Below are 23,965 nucleotides of genomic sequence, written 5' to 3'. Positions count from 1 at the left end.
TTTCCATTGCATAAAGCTAACTCAAACCTCCTCAACTTCCACACTGATTACCGCTGGATGTCCTTACTTGTTATAAATATATTTTTATAGTAATATATTATTGTTTAATCTATTTAATTTTTAGTCACTTTATGTTCTGTTCCTATCCATAACAATGACAAAGGGGTCCTATCTTGTCAGCCTTGTCAGCTAGGTGGCCAAACACACCCACCCTATAGGCCTCTCAGTTCTTCCAACTCACGAGTTCTTGCTCTGAGACACACACACACACAAACACACACACACACACATCATCACTATTACTCACACACACACACACACACACACACATCATCACTGTTAACCACACACACACACACACACACAAAAATCCCCTCTCTTAGGCTGAACATTTGGGGACAGAGAACCCGACTCAACCAATGCAACAGTGACAGTAGCCTGGAGGACCTGCGCCCAACTCATCGACCAATCAGAAGATCAATTCAACCTACTTCATTTATTCATAAAAATGTCTGCACACAATGTTTAAGGGGCTCTCTTCCAGATAATAATAATAATAATAATAATATGCCATTTAGCATCTTTTATCCACTTACAGTCATCCGTGCATACATTTTTGTGTATGGGTGGTCCCAGGATCGAACCCACTACCTTGGCGTTACAAGCACCATGCTCTACCGGCTGACTACAAAAGTATACTCCTATCATCCACTTAGCTAAAAATCTCAACACTTACTCATTTTTGGGACATTTATTACAGTAATATTTAGATCACTGCTAACTAAATAAAACATTTTAGCTGGCTAGCTAATCATCTTAGCTAAATGTGGGGCAAACAATTCAGTTATTAACCGTTAATTTGAGGGATTGGGGTGAAAGAAATCGAGTTACATAGTGATACTTTCCGATATACTGTATTGGACAATATACGCAATATTTACTACCTAGTTGGAAAACTGTACCTGCAAAAACCACCATTATTGTTCCTTCTAAGCTTATTCTCAATCTTTTCACATTGCCAATTTGTTTTTCAGCACTTTTATTTCCTACTATCTCTCTCATTTCCCTCTGCAACAGACATATAGTCCGCAATAAAATCACATTCGAATAATCCTATAGAATCATACTCCAATGCTGATCCATATATCTTATCGTAAGGGTTCCTGGCAATTCCCAGCCCAAGTTCATTTGCCTCAACAAATCTCTTCGCTATCATTCTTCTCCCAAACGGCAATGTGTCTCCAGCAATTTTACTTTTTTGCTTCCATCTCCACTTTCCAACATATATACCACATTAATATTTTGGTAAGTGATGCAAATAGTGAACTATGTAGGGCCAGGATGTAAAATATATATGTAGCTGTACAATTTCTCTTATCTGAGTATGTAAATGTAATGGGGCTTAATTTTAGTCCTAAGAGTTTGCACCAGTCGTGCGATTCCAATATCTTTACCTCTAATAAACTCCTTTATTATAATATCCACCCTGTCCAAAGTCTCTACTTGGTCTCAGTTCTCCTACTTGTGATTATCAACACTAACCTCATGCGTTGTGGCGGCGACACTAGCCTTATCCCTCATCCGTTATGAGTGGCAATGTCTTTTTTCGTTCGTACCAATTTTTGGAAAATCCTCAGGTGTTTTCCTTTAAGTAGAAACCCTGTTTGAATTATTAAATTTGGTCTGGCAGGTCCTAATTGTTTCGTTGCCAATTTATCTTCATTTTGTTCGCCCGACAAAAGAACTTCTTTCAAACAATCCCTCTTTTTCTCAGTTCCGTTCATTTACTAATATACCCTAAGTGCAAGCCCACAGACACCTTGGATTGTATTGAAAGGCTCTGAAATTTAGAAAAAAATAGATTTTACATAGGAGTCTATGACAGACTTCTGGGCGATTTTCAAGCCTGACTGAAATCCCCCAAAAAGGGGGAGCCATTTGAAGCACGACTTTAGCCTGATTCGAGCATTTAGTGGCATTCATGTCACTGTGCAATCATATATATTACAACACTATATACTATTGCCGTATATATTATTAAAATTCCTTTTCACCATTTGGCAGTCTCGCCCTATATCTTACAACAGGGCTGCCCCCTGTTGCTAACTCTTAGGATACTGTAAACATGAGGTGTATTTCTCCCGGTGAATGGGCCAGTTTGGCTAAATGGGAGAAAAAGCGCTACAGAAAAACATGAAGAGGAACCACTTGGCCATGCTGGCTATAGGTACTATATATCTCTATGAGGCCATGACTATTGTGATGAAAGAATGATGCTTTCTGTTGTTCCTCAGGGGCCTGTTTCAGGACATTATCCTCAGATAGAAATGTGTTGTGTAGAACAGATATAATTGTCTATAAGGTAGATCAGGGAATCGTGACCGCTCTATTAATTATATTTCTATGTGCAAAGTTCGATTGTTCCACCTCTCTGAATACACCCCAGGTCTGCAGCCCCGCTGGTCCCTGTGTTTCGAGGCGTTGCCGGGAGAGAGGAGAAAGCACATAGACCACCCCCAACAGGACCTAGGTGACACAGTGGAGGGAAGAGGAGGAGGAAGAATGGACCCCTCACCTATAGAGACAACAGCAGGGTAAAACTCAAAGGAGAAGGAGAAGTCCAGAACACCTTCTACAGCCTCCCGCCTTCCTAAACCCCCTCAGTCCAGAACACCTTCTACAGCCTCCACTTCTAAACCCCCCTCAGTCCAGAACACCTTCTACAGCCTCCACTTCTAAACCCCCTCTTTAAGCTCAGTCCAGAACACCTTCTACAGCCTCCACTTCTAAACCCCCTCAGTCCAGAACACCTTCTACAGCCTCCACTTCTAAACCCCCTCAGTCCAGAACACCTTCTACCAGCCTCCACTTCTAAACCCCCTCAGTCCGAACACCTTCTACAGCCTCCACTTCTAAACCCCTCAGTCCAGAACACCTTCTACAGCCTCCTTCTAATTACCCCCTCAGTCCAGAACACCCTTCTACAGCCTCCACTTCTAAACCCCCTCAGTCCAGAACACCTTCTACAGCCTCCACATTCTAAACCCCCTCAGCTCCAGAACACCTTCTACAGCCTCCACTTCTAAACCCCCTCAGTCCAGAACACCTTCTACAGCTCAACCACTTCTACTAAAACCCCCTCAGTCCAGAACACCTTCCCTACAGCCTCCACTTCTAAACCCCTCAGTCCAGAACAACCTTCTACAGCCTCCTTAAACCCCCTCAGTCCAGAACACCTTCTACAGCCTCCACATCAAAACTCCCTCAGTCCAGAACACCTAAAACATCTGTGACTACAGGGTCCTGTATCTCCCTGCTATCTCAGCCTCAACCAAACCCTCAACACAGAGACCTTAACCCCTACTGCTGACACAGACCTTAACCTCATCCCCAACCAAAACCAAATGTTCTGACACCTCAGCCACACCTAAAACCTCGACTAGCTCAGAAATGACCAGAACATCTAACAAACAGGTGACCCCCAACCTTAGCCACGCCCACTGCTACACAGGTGACCACAAGGTGGTCCTCTGTAGCTCAGCTGGTAGAGCACGGCGCTTGTAACGCCAAGGTAGTGGGTTCGATCCCCAAGACCACCCATACACCAAAATGTACTGCACGATGACTGTAAGTCTGCTTTGGATAAAAGCATCTGCTAAATGGCATTATATATTATATGATATATTATAAGTCTGACCCCTCGACCCCGGCCAGACCACAGCTGAGCAGAGGGCCAGTGGTGACACGTATTTACACCTGGATGTGGACTGATTGGGACAGTTACAAAATGGGAAGAGAACCTTCAATACAACCTCACCTGGATGAGCTGACTGGAGAGAGAGAAGGAGAGGAGAGAGAGAGTAGGGACGAGACGGAGCGGAAGACAAAGAAAGAGGAGGAAAGAGAGGGAGAAGAGGAGAAACAGGAGCCGCTGAACAAAGAGAGAGAAGGAGAAAGGAGAAGGAGAGGCGAAGGAGAGATGGAGTCAGGAGAGTGGAGGGGGGGAGGAGGCGAAGGAGAGATGGAGTGGAACAGTGGGGGGGGGGGGGCGGGGGCGAAGGGATGGGTGGAACAGTGGGGGAGAGGAGGGCGAAGGAGAGATGAGTGGAACAGTGGGGGAGAGGAGGAGAGCGGGAGCGAAGGAGAGATGGAGTGGAACAGTGGGGGAGAGAGGAGAGCGGGAGCAAGGAGAGATGGAGTGGAACAGTGGGGAGAGGGGGCGAGAGAGATGGAGTGGAACAGTGGGGGAAGAGGAGGAGAGCGGGAGCGAGGAGGATGGAGTGGAACAGTGGGGGAGAGGAGGAAGCGGGAGCGAAGGGAGAGGATATTTTATTAATGTTGGCTAATTCCATGAACATATCCTATTTAGTAATCCGCAGTAACACATGGATCTGAGTAATAACAACTCCACTCAGGTGTGAGCCACACCACTGTTGTTACTCTGTACCGATTTCCTCCTCTCCTCGTCCTTACAGGACCCAGGGTGTGTGTCAGAGCAGATGAAGAGGGCATGGCTAAGGCAGCAGATTCAGAGGTGAAGAGATACACTCGAGGTGTGAACCTCCGCAGCAGAGCCAGAGTCAGCTATACTGAGGAAGAGGAGCTGAGAGACGAAGATCACCTCTGTGAGTCTCAATCTAAATACAGTGTATCTCTATGCTGAAACCTTCATGAACCCATTTTAAGGTCTTTATAGATGCAGTATTTTTTTGTGATCTTTGGTTAAATTGCCCCCTAATGTCTTGTTTTATCTACTGGTTAAGCATACACATGATACAATCCTGTAACTAATGGTTAGTGTGTATATTGTGTAGAGAATCTGCTTCTCATCTCTATCAGTCTGTGAGGAGTGCAAGTCTTTCTTCATCGAGGAGTGTGAGCTCACGGTCCCCCCTCTTCATCCCAGACACCCCCTGCCCCCTTGTCCCCAGACAGGGGCCTGACTCACCCTGATGCCCGGCCTGGAGGTCAGGACATCAGCCATCCCTGGAGCTGGTCTGGGGGTCTTCAACCACGGACACACCGTGCCCCAAGGGCGACTCACGGACCTTATGAAGGAGAACTAACAGACAAGGAGCTGGCCATGGAGAGTGGATACTCCCCTGGGTGGTGAGAGGAGTGTGTGTCTGTCTGTCTGACTATCTGTCTGATTAAGCAGCAACACCAAGTTCTGATTGGCTGGGTGAAATAACTGCTGAGATGCAATTGGTCCTCAGATCTACAAAAACAAGCAGAGTGACCCGAGTGCATTGAGGCCAAGAGAGACACTCACTCCCAACTGGATGAGGTGTGTCTTTTCTCCAGCCATCCATCCCTCTCTCCATCTCTCCATCCATCCCTCTCTCCATCTCTCCAATCTGTCCCTCTCTCCATCCATCCTCTCATCTCTCCATCTCTCCCTCTCTCCATCTCTCCATCTGTCCCCTCTCTCCATCTCTCCATCCATCCCTCTCTCCATCTCTCCATCCGTCCCTCTATCCATCTCTCCATCTATCCCTCTCTCCATCCATCCGCTCTCTCCATCTCTCCATCCTCCCTCTCTCCATCTCTCCATCCTCCCTCTCTCCATCTCTGTCCTCTGTAGCTCAGCTGGTAGGGCACGGCGCTTATGCCATCCAAGTGTGGGTTCGATCCCCGGGACCACCATCCAAAAAAATGTATACCACGTAGCATACTGTATAGAAGTCGCTTTGATAGCGTCTGCTAAATGCATATTATTTTATTATTATTTCTCTCCATCCTCCCTCTCTCCATCTCTCCATCCGTCCCTCTCTCCATCTCTCCATCTGTCCCTCTCTCCATCTCTCCATCAATCCCTCTCTCCATCCATCCTCCTCTCTCCATCTCTCCATCCGTCCCTCTCTCCATCCTCTCCATCCATCCCTCTCTCCATCTCTCATCTGTCCCTCTCTCCATCTCTCCATCTCCTCTCTCATCCATCCCTCTCTCCATATGTCCCTCTCTCCATCTCTCCATCCATCCCTCTCTCCATCCATCCCTCTCTCCATCTCTCCATCTGTCCCTCTCTCCATCTCTCCATCCATCCCTTTCTCCATCTCTCCATCCATCCCTCTCTCCATCTCTCCATCCATCCCTCTCTCCATCTCCATCCATCCCTCTCTCCATTTCTCCATCCATCCCTCTCTCCATCTCTCCATCTCTCCATCCATCCCTCTCTCCATCCACCCCTCTCTCTCCATCCATCCCTCTCTCCATCTCTCCATCCATCCCTCTCTCCATCTCTCTATCCACCCCTCTCTCCATCTCTCCCTCTCTCCATCCATCCCTCTCTCCATCTCTCCATCTATCCCTCTCTCCATCTCTCCATCTCTCCATCTGTCCCTCTCTCCATCTGTCTCTCTCTCCATCTCTCCATCTGTCCCTCTCTCCATCTCTCCATCCATCCCTCTCTCCATTTCTCCATCTTCCCTCTCTCCATCTCTCCATCCATCCCTCTCTCCATCTCTCCATCCTCCCTCTCTCCATCTCTCCATCCATCCCTCTCTCCATCTCTCCATCCATCCCTCTCTCCATCTGTCCCTCTCTCCATCTCTCCATCTTTCCCTCTCTCCATCTCTCCATCTCTCTCCATCTCTCCATCTGTCCCTCTCTCCATCTCTCCATCCATCCTCTCTCCATCTCTCCATCCATCTCTCCCTCTCTCCATCTCTCCATCCATCCCTCTCTCCATCTCTCCATCCATCCCTCTCTCCATCTCTCCATCCATCCCTCTCTCCATCTCTCCATCCATCCCTCTCTCCATCTCTCCATCCATCCCTCTCTCCATCTGTCCCCCTCTCTCCATCTCTCCATCTGTCCCTCTCTCCATCTCTCCCTCTCTCCATCTGTCCCTCTCTCCATCTCTCCATCTGTCCCTCTCTCCATCTCTCCATCCATCCCTCTCTCCATCCTCCATCCATCCCACTCTCTCCATCTCTCCATCCATCCCTCTCTCTCCATCTCTCCATCTGTCCCTCTCTCTCCATCTCTCCATCCATCCTCTCCTCCATCCCTCTCTCCATCTGTCCCTCTCTCCATCTCTCCATCCGTCCCTCTCTCCATCCTCCCTCTCTCCATCTCTCCATCTATCCCTCTCGCCATCTCTCCATCCATCCCTTTCTCGCCCATCTCTCCATCCATCCCTCTCTCCATCTCTCCATCCATCCCTCTCTCCATCTCTCATCCATCCCTCTCTCCATTTCTCCATCCATCCCTCTCTCCATCTCTCCATCTCTCCATCCATCCCTCTCTCCATCCATCCCTCTCTCCATCCATCCCTCTCTCCATCTCTCCATCCATCCCTCTCTCCATCTCTCTATCCACCCCTCTCTCCATCTCTCCATCTCTCCATCCATCCCTCTCTCCATCTCTCCATCTATCCCTCTCTCCATCTCTCCATCTGTCCCTCTCTCCATCTGTCTCTCTCTCCATCTCTCCATCTGTCCCTCTCTCCATCTCTCCATCCATCCCTCTCTCCATTTCTCCATCTGTCCCTCTCTCCATCTCTCCATCCATCCCTCTCTCCATCTCTCCATCTGTTCCCTCTCTCCATCTCTCCATCTGTCCCTCTCTCCATCTCTCCATCCATCCCTCTCTCCATCTCTCCCTCTCTCCCTCTCTCCATCTTTCCCTCTCTCCATCTCTCCATCCATCCCTCTCTCCATCTCTCCATCCATCCCTCTCTCCATCTCTCCATCTGTCCCTCTCTCTCTCTCCATCCATCTCTCCATCCATCCCTCTCTCCATCTCTCCATCCATCCCTCTCCCATCTCTCCATCCATCCCTCTCTCCATCCTCCATCCATCCCTCTCTATCTCTCCATCTCCCTCTCTCCATCTCAATCCCTCTCTCCATCTCTCCATCTGCCCCTCTCTCCATCTCTCCCTCTCTCCATCTGTCCCTCTCTCCATCTCTCCATCCATCCCTCTCTCCATCTCTCCATCCATCCCTCTCTCCATCTCTCCATCCATCCCTCTCTCCATCTCTCCATCTGTCCCTCTCTCCATCTTTCCATCCATTCCTCTCTCCATCTCTCCATCTGTCCCTCTCTCATCTCTCCATCCATCCCTCTCTCCATCTCTCCCATCTTATTTTCTCCCAATCTCTACATCTTTCTATCCTTCTGTGTTTTCATCTTGTTCGATGATGTTGAGTTGGCCTAAATTGATTTAATTCTTATTGTCTCTCCCACTTAAAAAAAAATGTATGTAGTTCTGTCCTTGAGCTGTTCTTGTCTATTAATGTTCTGTATTATGTAATGTTTAATGTTTTGTGTGGACCCTAGGAAGAGTAGCTGCTGCTTTTGCAACAGCTATGGGGATCCTAATAAAATACCTTCCCTCTCTCTTACCACTCCTCCTCTCTCTGTCAGGTATGTGAACTGTGCCCGTAGTGAAGAAGAGCAGAGTCTGGTGGCCTTCCAGTACAGAGGAGGGATTCTGTACCGCTGCTGTAAGCATATAGCTGTTGGAAGAGGAGATGTTGGTGTGGTACGGAGAGGAGTACGCCAGAGACCTGGGCATCATCTTCCACTTCCTCTGGGACAAAAAGAGCTCAGCTAGAGGTACTTTTGAGCTTTCTCTCACCTCTCTGCTTATTCCCTTTCCTCAACCCTCTAGAACATTCATTGTGCAATAATCTGAAGGAATGGCTGTTTCCTCAGTCAGCTGAATGCACCACTTACTTCATAGAACCGTGGTTACGTGAGTAATCTCGATATCCGCTATAGCGGCTGGGGCAAACGGAGAGGTAACAGCGGTTTTAGCGCGTCTTGAAATAGTTTTCTCCCGACAAATGTGGCTCTAGCTTTGAACGGTTGGCGCTATTAGCAACTATGACCCCATGCCTGAAAGCTAAGACACTCAGGAACACGTATGTCTGTTTCCATCTACGACGCACACAGGCTGTGCAGCCTTGTTAGAAGGCAGAGTGATGTGAATGTATCTGCACTGAATGACTAGTGGAGTAAATGGATTATCCACAGAAGACCATACACACAGATTGCTTGATGAGCATCCCTAATGTTTTCCTGAACTTTCCAATACCTTTGTGATGCATTTCAATCACCCCAAAACATACTTCCTTCAGACTGAAATTTGGCATTATCTGATTTGACATATTTGTAGCTGCTTTATTGAGATAATGATACCCCAAGTGTATAGAAATTGTGAATCAAATAGCTTCATGGTCCATGTTAATAGTATTCTAAATAGCATGTACTTTATATGAATCAATTTGACTTTGTGACCCCCCAACTCCCATTCTCCGATGAGTTGGCTGCTGCTTACCCAGTGAGTTTGTTTCAGAAAAGTGTCTCCCCCAGAAATATTAGTGACTACCACTGCTCTAGAACTACCTGTTCAATTTCCCCTCTCTTGCCATCTCTCTATTCAAGTGAAGTGGAATATAATGATATCATCAGTCTCTTTTTCTTTCAGTATTTGCTTCAGTTCTCTATCAAGCTTGCTATTCTCTTTGACCTCTCTCAACACCCCTTCAGTTCTCTGTCAAGCTTGCTATTCTCTTTGACCTCTCTGAACACCCCTTCCGTTTCTCTCCTTCCCTCCCTCCCTCTTCCTTTCAGGTGTGAATGAGTCGTTCCAGTCTCAGATCTTTTCCTGCTCTGGTTGTCTGTTCTCCTTCACGGCTCAGATCTCCCTCTACAAGCACATAAAGAGATGCCACAGGGAAGAGTGGCGTCAGGCTGCTGAGGAGTGGAGAGATTAGATCACAGACACTAGCACCACCCAGTGGCTCTCAGCTGTGTTCAACAACTTCAGATCGCACCCCCATCACACTTCCCACCCAGAAACAGAGACACAGGGAAGCCAAGACTTCACCACTGCTCTCAGTGTGGGAAGAGTTTCCGTCGATCAGGAGACTTAAAGGTACACCAACATACTCACACAGGGAGAGAGGCCATATCACTGCACCCAGTGTGGGAAGAGTTTCACACAGATATGCAATTTGAAGACACACAAGCGATACTCACACAGGAGAGAGGCCATATCACTGTTCCCAGTGTGGGAAGAGTTTCAGTCAGTCAGGACATTTAAAAGATACACCAGCGTACTCACACAGGAGAGAGGCCATATCACTGTCCCCAGTGTGGGAAGTTTCAGTCGGTCAGGGCACTTAAAGGGAACACCAGCGTACTCACACCTGACTCTCATCGAGTCAATAGCACCAACTGATTTACCAGTGGCATTCCAAACACAAAATAGTTTGTTTGGCTGAATACAAATCTAATGTAACTGTGTGTAGACCATCTTTGATTCCTAGTGTTGTGAGAGAGGGTGACTGCAGTGAGAGACATGTTGAATATGACAGGCCAGGACACGTCCATGTTTGACCCTTACCTGAATGTTGCAGGGAGCTGGTTGCTGACTGCCAATAAGCTGTTATGAATGCTTATAACAAGTCTACATAAGCTATAGCATTATGCAGAGATAGGACATCCCATTAAAGCATTCTCCATTAGAGGTATACTACATACTGTATTCATAGAAAGTGTTGTAACCCTACTAAATGCACTTGTGAAGTGTTACATTGCCTGATAAGCATGCATAGCACCTTATAGAGGTGCAGTTTTAAAGCCCTTATGAGATATTATAGTAATGAACAAGAAGCTGTGATATATTGCAATTTCTACAGAATGTGTGACATGTGAAAGTTGCGCCTGTGTGTGATAAAGAGAGTCAGCCCCAAAGACAGTGATAGTGTATCTCATTGAGTTTATTAGATGATGTTATGGTCGGGCAATGAAGGGAGAGAGAGTTTGAAAGAGATATTGAGAAAATAGATATTGGTAGTCTATTGGATGATCTTGTGGTTGGGAAGAGGGTAAGCTCTGGTAAATGAAGGAATGTCCATGATGGATGTAGCGACCATCTTGGGCGAGGCGGGGAGGAAGGTCAGTTTGGACACTTCTCCGTAGACGAACTGCCACACTCTTCCTCATCCCTCTCTCCGTTGCCATGGACGACTCTGCTTGTCATCTCCAGGGGGTCGCCCTCCTCCGGCCCCAAAACCCACCACCTAGGTCGATGTTAGAGTACACACACACACGCTCTTCAAACATGGATTACATTGCTCACACACACACACACACACACACACACACACACACACACACACCATACATGTACACTGAGTTTTCTGCAGTTGTGTCCGCGGTGCTCAGATACCAGGATACCAGCTCTGCTCTGGTCATCTGCTTCAGGGCCTCAATCTACTCACACACACATAAGCACACACACACACAGTCACACACGAAATACATGAAACGTCTGCAGCAACTACAGAAAATGTCAAATTCTGCACACACCAGAAAAACTGAAAAACGGAATTGTCCGGTGTGTGTGTGTATCTCACCTCTCTGTGAAGCCTGTTGAAAACATACTGCTGTGTAGCCACCTCGGCCCAGTTCCTGTCCACCTCCTCTCCCAGGTGTGTGTCCTCACACTCCTTTAGCTTGACCAGCGCAGTCACCTGTACACACACACACCTTCAGCTTAACAAGTAAACTCATCTGTGTAAGACATATATACTCAGACACACACACACACCTGTGTGTTGAAGGCATCCTCAGTCAGAGCACTCAACTTCTCTCCAAAGGAAGACAGAAACTCCTCTATCTTCAACTCTACCAGCTCAGTACTGAAAGAGAGATGGAGAAAAGAGATGGAGAGACAGAGAAAGAGACAGACAGAGAGAGAGAGAGAGAGAGAGACAGAGAGAGAGAGAGAGAGAGAGAGAGAGAGACAGAGAGACAGAGAGAGGCAGAGAGAGAGACAGAGAGAGCCCACTGTCATTGCTATAAGAGACAAGGCATTTGCAGGTCCTAAGATATAGTACTTGCAGCCTCAGGGAAGGCCACATCAAAATCACTGCAGTGCAATGTTGGTTCATACAGTAAGTATGAGGATCTCACTTGAACTTGGTGGCCTGTGTTTCCCACGGTGACGGAGAGGCCCAGGACTCCAGACGGTTTCTGCAGGTTGGATAAACATGATACCTGGAGGAGAGAGAAGGAGAGAGAGGGTTGGTTGACAGAGCCAATTGGAAGCTGGAGAGGGTTGAGACACTGGGACACTGAGGAAGGTTAGGCATCTGAAGGTTGGGACACTGAGGAAGGTTGGGAGCACTGAGGTTGGGACACTGAGGAAGGTTGAGACAACTGAGGAAGGGGGTTAACACTCCTACTCTTTCCATAGGTTCCATGGGCTATTTAGTCACCAGAGAGAGAGAGAAGAGTGAAAGACAGACACTGACCCTAGAGTCTCTTTGGTCCTGAGGAAGTCAAAGCAGGGCTCCTCCATGTGCATCTGGAACGACAACAATATCAACAACACAGAGGTCAGAGGAAGAAGGGATGAGGGGTTAGGGGATGAAAGGATGAATGGTTGTTGGTGTACTCACCACCAACAGCTCCATCAGTGTGTGTTCTCTGAGGTTCTTAGGACCAGACTGGAGAAAGAGAATAGAGTGAATGAATGACAGGCGAGTCATGAACAGATGAATTGTACCAGTGTGTGACTGTGTGTACCTGGTAGTAGACTGTGACCTCGGAGTTGGCGTCTCCCTTGTTCAGTGCTTTGACCTTACAGGAGGTGCTGTTTCAGAGGCAGCTCTACCACTCTGAACAACACAGGGACCTTTGCTGGCAGCTTGGAGAACTGCAGCTTACTGACAGAGGACAGGGAGAGAGGACAGTAAAGATAGTTGTGTGTGTGTGCGTGTGTGTGTGTGTGTGTGTGTGTGTGTGTGTGCCTGCACGTGCGTGTATGTGTGTATAAACTTACTCAGTGACGTACTGCAGGAACTGGATTGACTCCTGTAGAGAAAACAGATCACAACATCAGAAATTATACAAGAGGGTTTGGTGGAAAGGGTGTGTATATGTGTGTGTGTTCATGGTCCAGTCACCTGGCTAGTGAAGTTCCCCTGCACCAGTCCCTCTGCATAGAGCTGGGTCTTGAAGGTTCTGCTGAACTCCATCAGTTCTTCTACAGTCAGACCACCGTCTGTCAGCGCCTGGTACTTCTCTATCATGGACCAGCGACCATGCTCCAGGACCAACAACCGCACGTCCCTGAGAGTGTGTGTTTGGTGTGAGAGAGAGAGGGAGGGAGAGAGAGAGGAGGGAGGGAGGGAGGGAGGGAGGGAGGGAGGGAGAGAGACGAGATAGGAGAGGGAGGAGAGGGGGAGAGAGAGAGGGAGAGGAGAGGGAGGGGGGGAGGGAGAGAGAGAGAGAGAGAGAGGAGGGAGGGGGTGGGGGGGTGGAGAGAGAAGAGAAATGATGAGTTGGGACACACACATACAAACAGACCCCCCCACCCCCGCTGCACACACACGTGACGTACTTGCCCAGTTTCTCAGGTCGTATGAGGATGTTGAAGTAGGTCTTTTGAGCTGCTCAGAGAACATACTGAAGACATCTTTGACAGGCAGAGAAGTCAGCTAGATGGTCCAGGATCAGATGGAACAGGAGCTACAGAGGAGGAAGATACCAACACCACCATCATCATCATCGTGTGAGTGTGGTGCAGTGTGTGGTGGTGTGGCGTGCGGTGCAGTGTGTCTGTGTCTAACTCTACAGGCAGTTTGTGGTTGAAGCCTTTGACCTTGATAACCAGTCCGTGTTCTCCTACTGACAGCTTGTACTCCAGCTGGGCCACGCTCAGCCTCGTAGGCTGGCTCTGCTAGGTTATGACCCTAGTATGTTCACTAGCAGGTCAAATAACACCAGGCTAGGGAGAGAGAGAGAGAGAGAGAGAGAGGGAGGGGTAGAGAGAGGAGGGGTGGGAGGGAGTGAGAGAGGGGGAAGGGGGGGTTGGGGATGAGAGAGAGAGAGTGGAGAGAGAGATAAGCAGAGAGAAACAGGATTAAAATGCTGTGAAAAACTGTTCCTAGCTATGGCTGCATTCTCGAGAGGCTAACGATTTTAGAACAATCTCTACCTGAGAAACAATTGTTGGCTAATGGCTAACTAAACCCTGGACTTACTTCTTGGCTGACTGCTGGATGACCGGAGAGATGAGATGGAAGCGGATGTACGCTGAAGGAGAGAGAGAGGAGACGTCAGATCAACGGAGAGAGAGAGACGTCAGATCAACGGAGGGAGAGACGACGTAGATCAATGGAGGAGAGAGAGAATAAATGAAAGATCAATGTAATAGTATAGCTATTGACCATTTTAATTGTTCACTGTTAAGCAAAAACTCAACCCAAAAACTATCTTCTGGTATTTGTTTCATTAGTCCTTTGTCGAGTAGTCCCAAAATGTTTTGCATGTCAGCAATCATGTTTTCAAGATATATAATCAAAATCCACAGAAATACAGCCGGTATGATGGCATTTTGCCTGCTGTATTTCTCTATTTTGAAGCTATAAACTGCTGACATGGAAAACATTTTGAACTATATCAACAATGGACTAATGAAACAAAAAACGTTTTGGTGGAATTTTCCTTTAAGAGAACATGTGGACATTGAGGCAAGATTGTTTAAAAAACGAACTACTTTATAACACACACACACACACACACACACACACACACACACACACTAGGGCTGGCACAATTACCATATGGATGAAAACCATCACGAAAATAAAATAACCGTGATACATTTTGTTTTTTGGGGAACGAACAGCTGACTGAAGAAGGGACGGCCTGGAATTTGTGCGGTTGAGTCTATTTCTGCGGTAACATGTACTCTAAACAACATGATGAAACTTTGTTGCTCCTAGTTGAAACAAGCAAGGTGTTAGTTGTAGCAAATGAGTCTTCGGTTGCCTAGGCAGCAGCAGGACACATGAATAGAACGGGCTTGGAACCATAGAATTATGAATTAGAATAATAATTTTATAGGATCTCTATACTTGGAACCTCTAACTCTGGCAATTTTACTGGTAAACTCATGGGTACATTCGCAATGGCTGTATTGTGATGTAATAATGTCCATGGTAATGTAGAATGTTGATTCAAATGATAACTGATGTGGCTCTTGTAATGACATTTATTTTTTGTAATGTCAGTTGAGTTGAATCAAAGATTTTGATTATATTGACAAGATAGTGGAGTGGCCGCTCTAACAATAGAAATACATGTCCTCAAAGATGGAAGTCGTTTCAGGTGGGACCATTCTGGCCAATGAGAGGGCAGATACGTAGTGTGAACAACAGGCACAACTCTGATATAAAGTTGTTCCTGCTTTTAATTCCTGCTTTGCTCCTGTGGGTACTCTTCGCAATGGCTGCCAGTCCACCCATTATGCCATCAGTGACTTGAATGGGGACACCCATTCTATTTTTAAATACTATTCCAACGATTATTACAGAGACTCGGTCATTTGGCTGGCCAATTACAGTCATCCAAAATTCCATGACCGTCACAGCCCTAACACACACACACCTTTGGGTATGTTGAACTTGTTGTCCTTCTTGTACCAGAGACATCCTCGGTCACTGGCGCTACTCTGACTGGCAACTCAGTATCAGGACAGTCAGACTGCTTCAGGCTGAAATCAGTCGCTGGAAGGAAGACACAAAAAATAAACACATTAGGAAGGTTCACAACACACACACACACACACACACACACACACATACACACACACACACACACTCACCGATGAACTTGTTCTCAACAGGGAGGTGCAGGTCAGAGTTGTGCTCAAAGTCTCCGTTCCAGCGCTCTCTCCACTCCTGCTGGATTTCTGGACAGAGAGTAGACACCTATCAGGACACTCTCTTTCTCTACATGTTGGGACCATGTTGATATGATCTGGTCCTCGAATAATGCAAACACAAACAGTGCCTTCAGAAAGTATAGAAACAGCAGAGGGAGTACCCCCCTATCCACATCGACGGGACAGCAGTGGAGAAGGTGGAACGTTTTAAGTTCCCTCGGCGTACATATCACTGACAAACTGAAATGGTCCACCCACAACAACAGTGTGGTGAAGAAGGCGCAAACAGCGTCTCTTCAACCTCAGGAGGCTGAAGAAATTTGGCCTGTCACCTAAAACCCTCACAAACTTTTACAGATTCACAATGAGAGCATCCTGTCGGGTTGTATCACCGCCTGGTACGGCAACTGCACTCGCCCACAACCGCAGGGCTCTCCAGAGCGTGTGCGGTCTGCACAACGCATCACTGGGGGCAAACTCCCTGCCCTCCAGGACACCTACAGCACCCGATGTCACAGGGAAGGCCAAAAAGTTAATCAAGGACAACTACCACCCCAGCCACGACCTGTTCACCCCACTATCATCCAGAAGGCGAGGTCAGTACAGGTGCATCAAAGCTGGGACCGAGAGACTGAAAAACAGCTTATATCTCAAGGCCATCAGACTGTTAAACAGCCATCACATCATTTTCTGGAATTTTCCAAGCTGTTTAAAGGCACAGTCAACTTAGTGTATGTAAACTTCTGACCCACTGGAATTATTGTGATATAGTGAATTATAAGTGAAATAATCTGTCTGTAAACAATTGTTGGAAAAATTACTTGTGTCATGCACAAAGTAGATGTTCTAACCGACTTGCCAAAACTATAGTTTTTTAACAAGACATTTTGGAGTGGTTGAAACACAAGTTTTAATGACTCCAACCTAAGTGTATGTAAACTTCCAACTTCAACTGTATCTGTAAGGTCCCTCAGTCGAGCAGTACAGTTTCAAGCACAGATTCAACCACAAAGCCCAGGAAGGTTTTCCAATGCCCCGCAAAGAAGGGCACCATTGGTTAAAAATATAAATAAACAGAGTTTTAATGGCTGTGATAGGAGAAAACTGAGGATGGATCAACAACATTGTAGTTACTCCACAATACTAACCTAAATGACAGAGTGAAAAAGAAGGAAGCCTGTACAGAATACAGAATATTCTAAAACATGCATCCTGTTTCCAGTAAGGCATTAAAGTAAAACTGCAATGTGGCAACTGAAATAAACGTTATGTCCTGAATACAAAGTGTTATGTTTGGGCCGAATCCAACACATCACTGAGTACCACTCTTCATATTTTCACATGGTGGTGGCTGCAACATGTTATTGGTAGCTTGTCATCGGCATGACTAGGATAAAAAGTAATCGGAATAGAGCTAAGCACAGGCAAATTCACCTTTCAGCAGGACAATAACCTAAAACACAAGGCCAAATATACACTGGAGTTGCTTACCAAGACGACATTGAATGTTCCTGATGGCCTAGTTACAGTTTTGACTTAAATCGGCTTGAAAATCTGTGGCAAGACTTGAAAATGGCTGTCTAGCAATGATCAACAAACAACTTGACAGAGCTTGAAGAATTTAAAAAGAATAATGTGCAAATATTGTACAATCCACGTGTACAAAGCTCTTAGAGACTTACCCAGAAAGACTCACAGCTGTAATCGCTGCTAGAGTTGATTCTAAGCATGTATTGACTCAGGGGTGTGAATACTTCTGTAAATTAGATATTTCTGTACTTCATTTTCAATACATTTCTAAAATTTCTAAAAACATGTTTTCAGTTTGTCATTATGGGTATTGTGTGTAGATGGGTGAGAGTTTTATGTATTTAATCCATTTTGAATTCAGGCTGTAACACAACAAAATGTGGAATAAATCAGGGGATTATGAATACTTTCTGAAGCCACTGTAGTAGGCCCGTGTAAGTGTGTGTGTGTGTGTGTGTGTGTGTGTGTGTGTGTGTGTGTCTCACCCCTCTACGCTGTGGAAGGTGTCCCAAACCATTTCTCCCTGAGGGGACAGTGGCCTTCATGGTCTGGAGAGAGCAGCAACAGGTTGGATCTGTCTGGAGTCAGCAAAGGACAGGGCCGCACTGATCAGCCTACACACACACACACACACACACACACACACACACACACACTATAAATACTTTATTTGAATCAACAAATCACATTACATTCAAGAAGGATTCAAACATTTCAAAGGTCTTTGTATGCATGGACACTTAAGGACACAGAAAGCACCTTCTCTAAACAGCACACACACACACCAGGTTAGCTTAGTAAGCAGGGTTAAGGGCCGCAACGATCACCTAAACACACACACACCGTACCTCAGGTGAATACTGGAACATGAGCTGGTCTCCGGTGAGGAAGTCTTCTTTAGGAAACAGCTGCATGTTCTCACAGATACTCCTCCACGTACTCTATAGGGTCAGTCTGAAACACACAGGAGTGCATCGGTTGGTTGGGTGCATTCATTCCTGTACTTGTAGATAGGAGGAGAATGCATTAAAAACAGAGGACCTATAGAACCTAGTATTTACCTGTTCCTGGTAGTGAAACTCATTGGCTTCAATCTTTTGAATCTCCTCGTAGATCCTACAAACATAGAGCGAGAGAGAGTGATAGGCATAGAGGCAGAGAGAGGGAGGAGAGCGAGAGAGAGATACTCATATACTGTATAAATAGACAACATATTCTGCATTTCACATGCCTATAGTGAAGCCCTGTAGCTCAGTTGGTAGAGAATGGCGCTTGCAACGCCAGGGTTGTGGGTTTGATTCCCACGGGGGCCAGTATGAAAAAAAAAAAAAGATGTAAGTCGCTCTGGATAAGAGCGTCTGCTAAATGACTAAAATGTAAAAGTACCTTTGTTGGGGGCCCAGGCTCTGCAGCATCTTGAGGTACTGGAAGACCAGGTGAGCCACCTGTAGAGAAACACAGATAATGTGTGTCAATTACGTTTTACTATATATTGTGAGTACCAGAAGTGCTCACAAGAATAGTAAGCCAACTAAAATTCAGAGAAGTGGGAGGACATTTTGCCAGTACTCACTTGTAAAAATACTATTTTAGGCTTAGGGTTAGGTTTATAATTAGGGTTAGGGTTATAATTAGGGTAAGGGTTAGGTTTAGGAAAAATAAGATTTTGAATGGGAATCAATTGTTGCTCCCCAAAAAGATATACTCACAAGTATAGTAAGACATAGCTGTGTGTGTGTGTGTGTGTGTGTGTGTGTGTGTGTGTGTGTGTGTGTGTGTGTGTTTTTCGTGTACCAACCTGGTAGAAGTTTTGGAATCCTTCGTCAGTGAGTGGATGGAGATGGAGAAGATGGAGTAGGTAGAGTTCTGGTCAAAGCCTGTTTCACTGTTCCCTCCAAACAGAGCCATGCGCCCAGCACCTACACACACAGCACCAACGCACACACAGCTCAGCACACTAAGTACAGTTACCACATTAACATAGCTGTAAAGCGGTGCATTATGGGTTATGTAGTCCTGTCTGCTGTAGTTCCCGACTCACTTCCTCCTGAGAATTGATAGGATGCTGCCTGTGCCCTCATGACCAATCAGCCAGAGATGTAGTGGAGAGGCTTCACCTGGAGAGAGACAGAGACAGAGAGGGCGGGATGTGGTGGGGCAGCAGAGGACGGAGAGAGGCAGAGACAGAGAGGCTGAGAGAGAGGTGCATCATCAACTGTAGTATCTCTCAACTGTAGTTCCTGTGGATGTAGCAGCTGAGGGTCAACCACCTGTAGCAGTGTATCTGTCGTACCTAGAGTATTTAGAACCTAGTTATCTGTAGTAGCTGTATTATCTGTAGTAGCTGTATTATGTGTAGTAGCTATATTATCTGTGTAGTAGCTGTATTATCTGTAGTAGCTGTATTATCTGTAGTAGCTGTATTATCTGTAGTGTGTATTATCAGTAGCTGTATTATCTGTAGTAGCTGTATTACATAGCTGTATTAGTAGCTGTATTATCTGTAGTAGCTGTATTATCTGTGTAGCTGTATTATTGTTGCTGTATTATCTGTAGTAGCTGTATTATCTGTAGTAGCTGTATTATCTGTAGTAGCTGTATTATCTGTAGTAGCTGTATTATATGTAGTAGCTGTATTATCTGTATGCTTTTATGTAGTAGCTTTAGCTGTATTATCTGTAGTACTAGCTGTATTATCTGTAGTAGCTATATTGCATTAGGCTGTATTATCTGTAGTAGCTGTATTACTGTATTATCTGTAGTAGATGTATTATCTGTAGTAGCTATATTATCTGTATTATCTGTATTATCTGTAGTAGATGTATTATCTGTAGTAGCTGTATTATCTGTAGTAGCTGTATTATTCTGTAGTAGCTGTATTATCTGTAGTAGCTGTATTATCTGTAGTAGCTGTTATGTAGCTGGTATTATTTACTGTATTATATTAGTAGCTGTATTATATGTAGTAGTTTTGCTGTACTATCTGTAGTAGCTGTTTATCTGTAGCTGTGTTATCTTACCTGTAGTGTTTCTCCTGAGGAGGCAGGGACCAGGTGATGGTCAGAGCATGGACCTTCTCACAGAACCACTGAAACACACACACACACAAAAAAAAAACCCCACCGGCATTGAGATGAATTGAACTGAAGCTGTACGGTGCTAATGGAGATCAGGAGATAATTCTGTACAAGTCAGCTCAATGGAACAGGTGTTCCTACCTCTGTAGAGCTTGTTGAAGGCTGGAGTATCAAAGGGATCCAGCAATTCAGAGAAGTCCGGCTTGGGCTGAGCACTGAGGAACAGGGTTCAGTAAGTGTTTGCTAAATGGCCATATTATAATATGAATGGTTGAATGGTGAGGGATTTATGTACAGCTGAGACTCACTTGTTGGGCACTCCACTGAAGATCTCCCTCACCCACTCCTCCAGAGTGTCCAGCTTCTCCACACACACACACACACACACACAAACCGACAGAGGACAACAGAGTTACATGTGTGACTGCACGGCCGGGTCGTGTGTGTGTGTGTGTGTGTGTGTGTGTGTGTGTGTGTGTGTGTGTGTGTGTGTGCGTGGTCACCTTTAGACTGCACAGCCAGGGTCATGTAGTGGGCAGAGTAATGTCTCTTCCAGAAGGAGCGGAGCCTCTTGTAAACGTTGATCTTCTTTTTCCCTGGGCTCTGTCTTCAGAGTCTGGGCGTTACCTGGGAAACCATGACAACAGCTCAGTCACATACCACCATAACACAACATCTGTCTCGTTTACACATGGCAACACAGTAGTCAGAGTAGTTAGTCTGTGTGTATTTGTGTGGCGTGTGTGTGCCTCTCTTACAGTGCTATTGTCTCCAGAAGGCCAGGGGCTGAAAGGGGGTTTGTCAGGAGTCTAAACTGGTCCTGCCAGTACAGTAATACTTACAATATATTTCAACACAACACAGAAGATGCAACCCAAAAGCTCTCTCTCTGGGTAGTGAACTAGTCCAACAGGTAGTGAACTAGTCCAACAGGTAGTGAACTAGTCCAACAGGTAGTGAACTAGTCAACAGGTAGGCAGTAACATAACAACACAGAGGATGCAACCTGAATGTTACGACTCTACAGCCCCCTTCTCTGTTCCTCCCTAGCCCTTCTGCCTCTTTCTAATCATTCTCTCTCCTCCTCTCCTCAATTCGCTCCCTTTCCCTCAATATTCCATTGTCTCATTCTCTCTTCTCCAGCTCTACACACCCTGTCTCTTACTGCCGATATCTCAACCACAGTAAACGACTTGTAGTCCTACAGAGCGTTGTATAGATTGATCACATCTCTAAACTACAACACAGGGACGGCTCTCCAGACTAACCAGGAGCCTCTAATTAACAGAAGGTAAACAAAGACAAACATATGAAATTGTGTGTATGTGTCTGTCCTCACCCCAGCAGAACTTCCCCATGGGGTGACCTATTTCGCTAGACTCCCAAACAACATCTCTTTCCTGTGAGAGTCAGACGGCTTGGCCAGTTGGTACTCTGAGAAAGTGAGAAGGGGGAGCAGGATACTACATAACCAGTGCATAAGGTCTGAATAAGGTCAACAACAACAGCAACAATTTCCCAGAATGCTTCTCACCGAGTCGACAGCTTCCCACCTCCCTGTCGATGGCATCTCGGATCATCAGAGGACAGATGAAGAACTGGGCCCATCTGGAGAGAGCCAATCGCAGACAGGTACAGAGACAGAGGGACCAATCAGAGACATGGATAGAATCTGGATAGACCAATCCGAATCAAGAGACAAGACACAGAGACTATAATGATGGTGTGTTGCTGACCCTGTCCAGAGCCTCTCTGAATTTCTTTCTCTGGAGTCGAACTGGAAGACGGTTCTCACAGTCCGTGGAGGCGTTATTCGCTGCCCCCCGTTTCTTCAGGAAGGCATCGAAACCATTCTCTGACTGGGTACTTCTCACTGCCCATGAACACCACTACGGAGGAGGAGAGGAGAGAGGGGAGGAGAGGAAAGTATTTGATATCCTCGTGTCACAAACACAGCATTGCATCAGATTTATCACAACAAAAACAAACAATCATCCTTTAAAGGTCAGGGGTCATCATACTCACTGTGTTCCAGGAAGTGGGCAAGGCCTGGGAGGTCATTGGGGTCACTAAGCTGCCAACACCCACACAAGCCAGCGCCAGACACACACACACACACACACACACACAAAAACCACACACACACACATAAACAAACAAATCAAACAATAATCAATATCCTTATTACTATCTGCTGCTAATGCGCTATTATTTCCTGTTCAGGTCACTCTGGGCCCCTAATCTCCAGCCTCCCTCTCACCTGTTTCTCTGAGTGTCCCTTCTTCCTCTTCCCTCCATCCCGTGATCCTCAAAGTCACTGTCCTTGTCATCCTCCCTCTTCCTCTTCCTCTGTTCCCTCCCTGAGTCTTCTTCCTCCCTCTTCCTCCTCCCAGTTCCTCCTCCTCCTCTTCTCGATTCGTTCATCTCCAGAGGAGGCGGGATCAGTGAAATCTGAAATGAGCAGAACCGAAGCCATTGGTCAGGGCTCGATGTACCTGTGGGAGGGGTTAGACAGAGGTAAACACTATTCTCTTATTCTAAGATGCTGACACAACCACACACACACAGTTTGGCCCTCCACTTGCTGTTTACTGTTTACTGTGTGCTTCAGTTGGTTTTAAATGACAGCAGGATGTCCTGTTACACCGCTCCTTGGCCTACATGTGACCTGTTACGCCCCGAGACACCCTCCAGAGTCTCACAGACAGACAGAAATTCAGATGGAAAGAGAGCCAGAAAGACAAACACAGTCTCACACACACACACAGTCTCTCACACACACACGTTGGTGTGTAAGGTAAACTTTGATGTTACCTGTACTGTTTGGGACTAGGGGACTTGATGATCTCTGGGTCTCCAGTGTTCTCCCTCTCCTCCTCCATCCCCTGCGCCCTGTACTTGGACCCTTGGCTCTTGCTCAGCCTCTCTCCTCCTCTTTCTCCCTCGGCCCGGTCGGTATTAGAGCCACTGGCTGAGGGCACTTCTGGACTTGTTGGTCTGGGCATTCTGAACAGCGGTGACACTCCTGGTACTTGTGGGCGACAACAGCGAAGTCCCACGGTGAATGGGACACTGGGAAACCAATAGGCCTACTCTATAGACAGGTTATTCAACTCCAGGTCCCGGAGGGACTATTCTCTGCTTGGAAGTTAATTGACTGATTCATGCGTATTGATTGGGCAGAGTCCACTCACCCTTGTGTGCCAGGTCTGACTCAGTCCCTGATTAGCAGGGAAGGGATGACAACCAAAGGGCTTGGGCCCTGGAGGTCTGGAGCTGAATAGCCCTGCTCTACTGGCCAACACTGTGACGTTGGCGTCACACTAAGGACAGCAATGGTGATGGGCTGGATTTAAATTAATTTAAAAGGATTGCTTGCCAGGCTACCCTGCAATATTTTATTTTAATGACATGTCTGTCAAGAAGTGCACAAATGACAGTGATTGAAAGTAAGACTCTGTGAAGCAAACATCTATTTATTAGTTTGATCAGCTGTCGAAATCTTATGATCATGCCAGACACAGTCAACAGATGCAATGACAGTTCACGCCCAAGCAGAGGGAGATGAGAGAGGGAGGGATGAGAGAGGGAGGGATGAGGCGACAATACATCTATTCACCCAACGCCTGCCTGGTTTGTTCGCCCGTATTCAGCGGCTGTGTCAGC

At 46.4% G+C, this 23,965-nt stretch overlaps 2 pseudogenes; one reads left to right on the top strand and one right to left on the bottom strand.

The window, feature by feature from the left end:
• Positions 1 to 2,193: 2,193 nt before the first annotated feature.
• LOC121587229 lies at positions 2,194 to 10,193 on the top strand (annotated as a pseudogene).
• Positions 10,194 to 10,812: 619 nt separating this feature from the next.
• LOC123485749 lies at positions 10,813 to 23,304 on the bottom strand (annotated as a pseudogene).
• Positions 23,305 to 23,965: the final 661 nt, after the last annotated feature.

The sequence above is a fragment of the Coregonus clupeaformis genome, unplaced genomic scaffold (assembly GCF_020615455.1).
Source record: "Coregonus clupeaformis isolate EN_2021a unplaced genomic scaffold, ASM2061545v1 scaf0839, whole genome shotgun sequence".
NCBI lineage: Eukaryota > Metazoa > Chordata > Actinopteri > Salmoniformes > Salmonidae > Coregonus > Coregonus clupeaformis.
The sequence above is the reverse complement of the archived record's forward strand: the minus strand, read 5'-3'. Positions and strand labels throughout refer to the sequence as shown.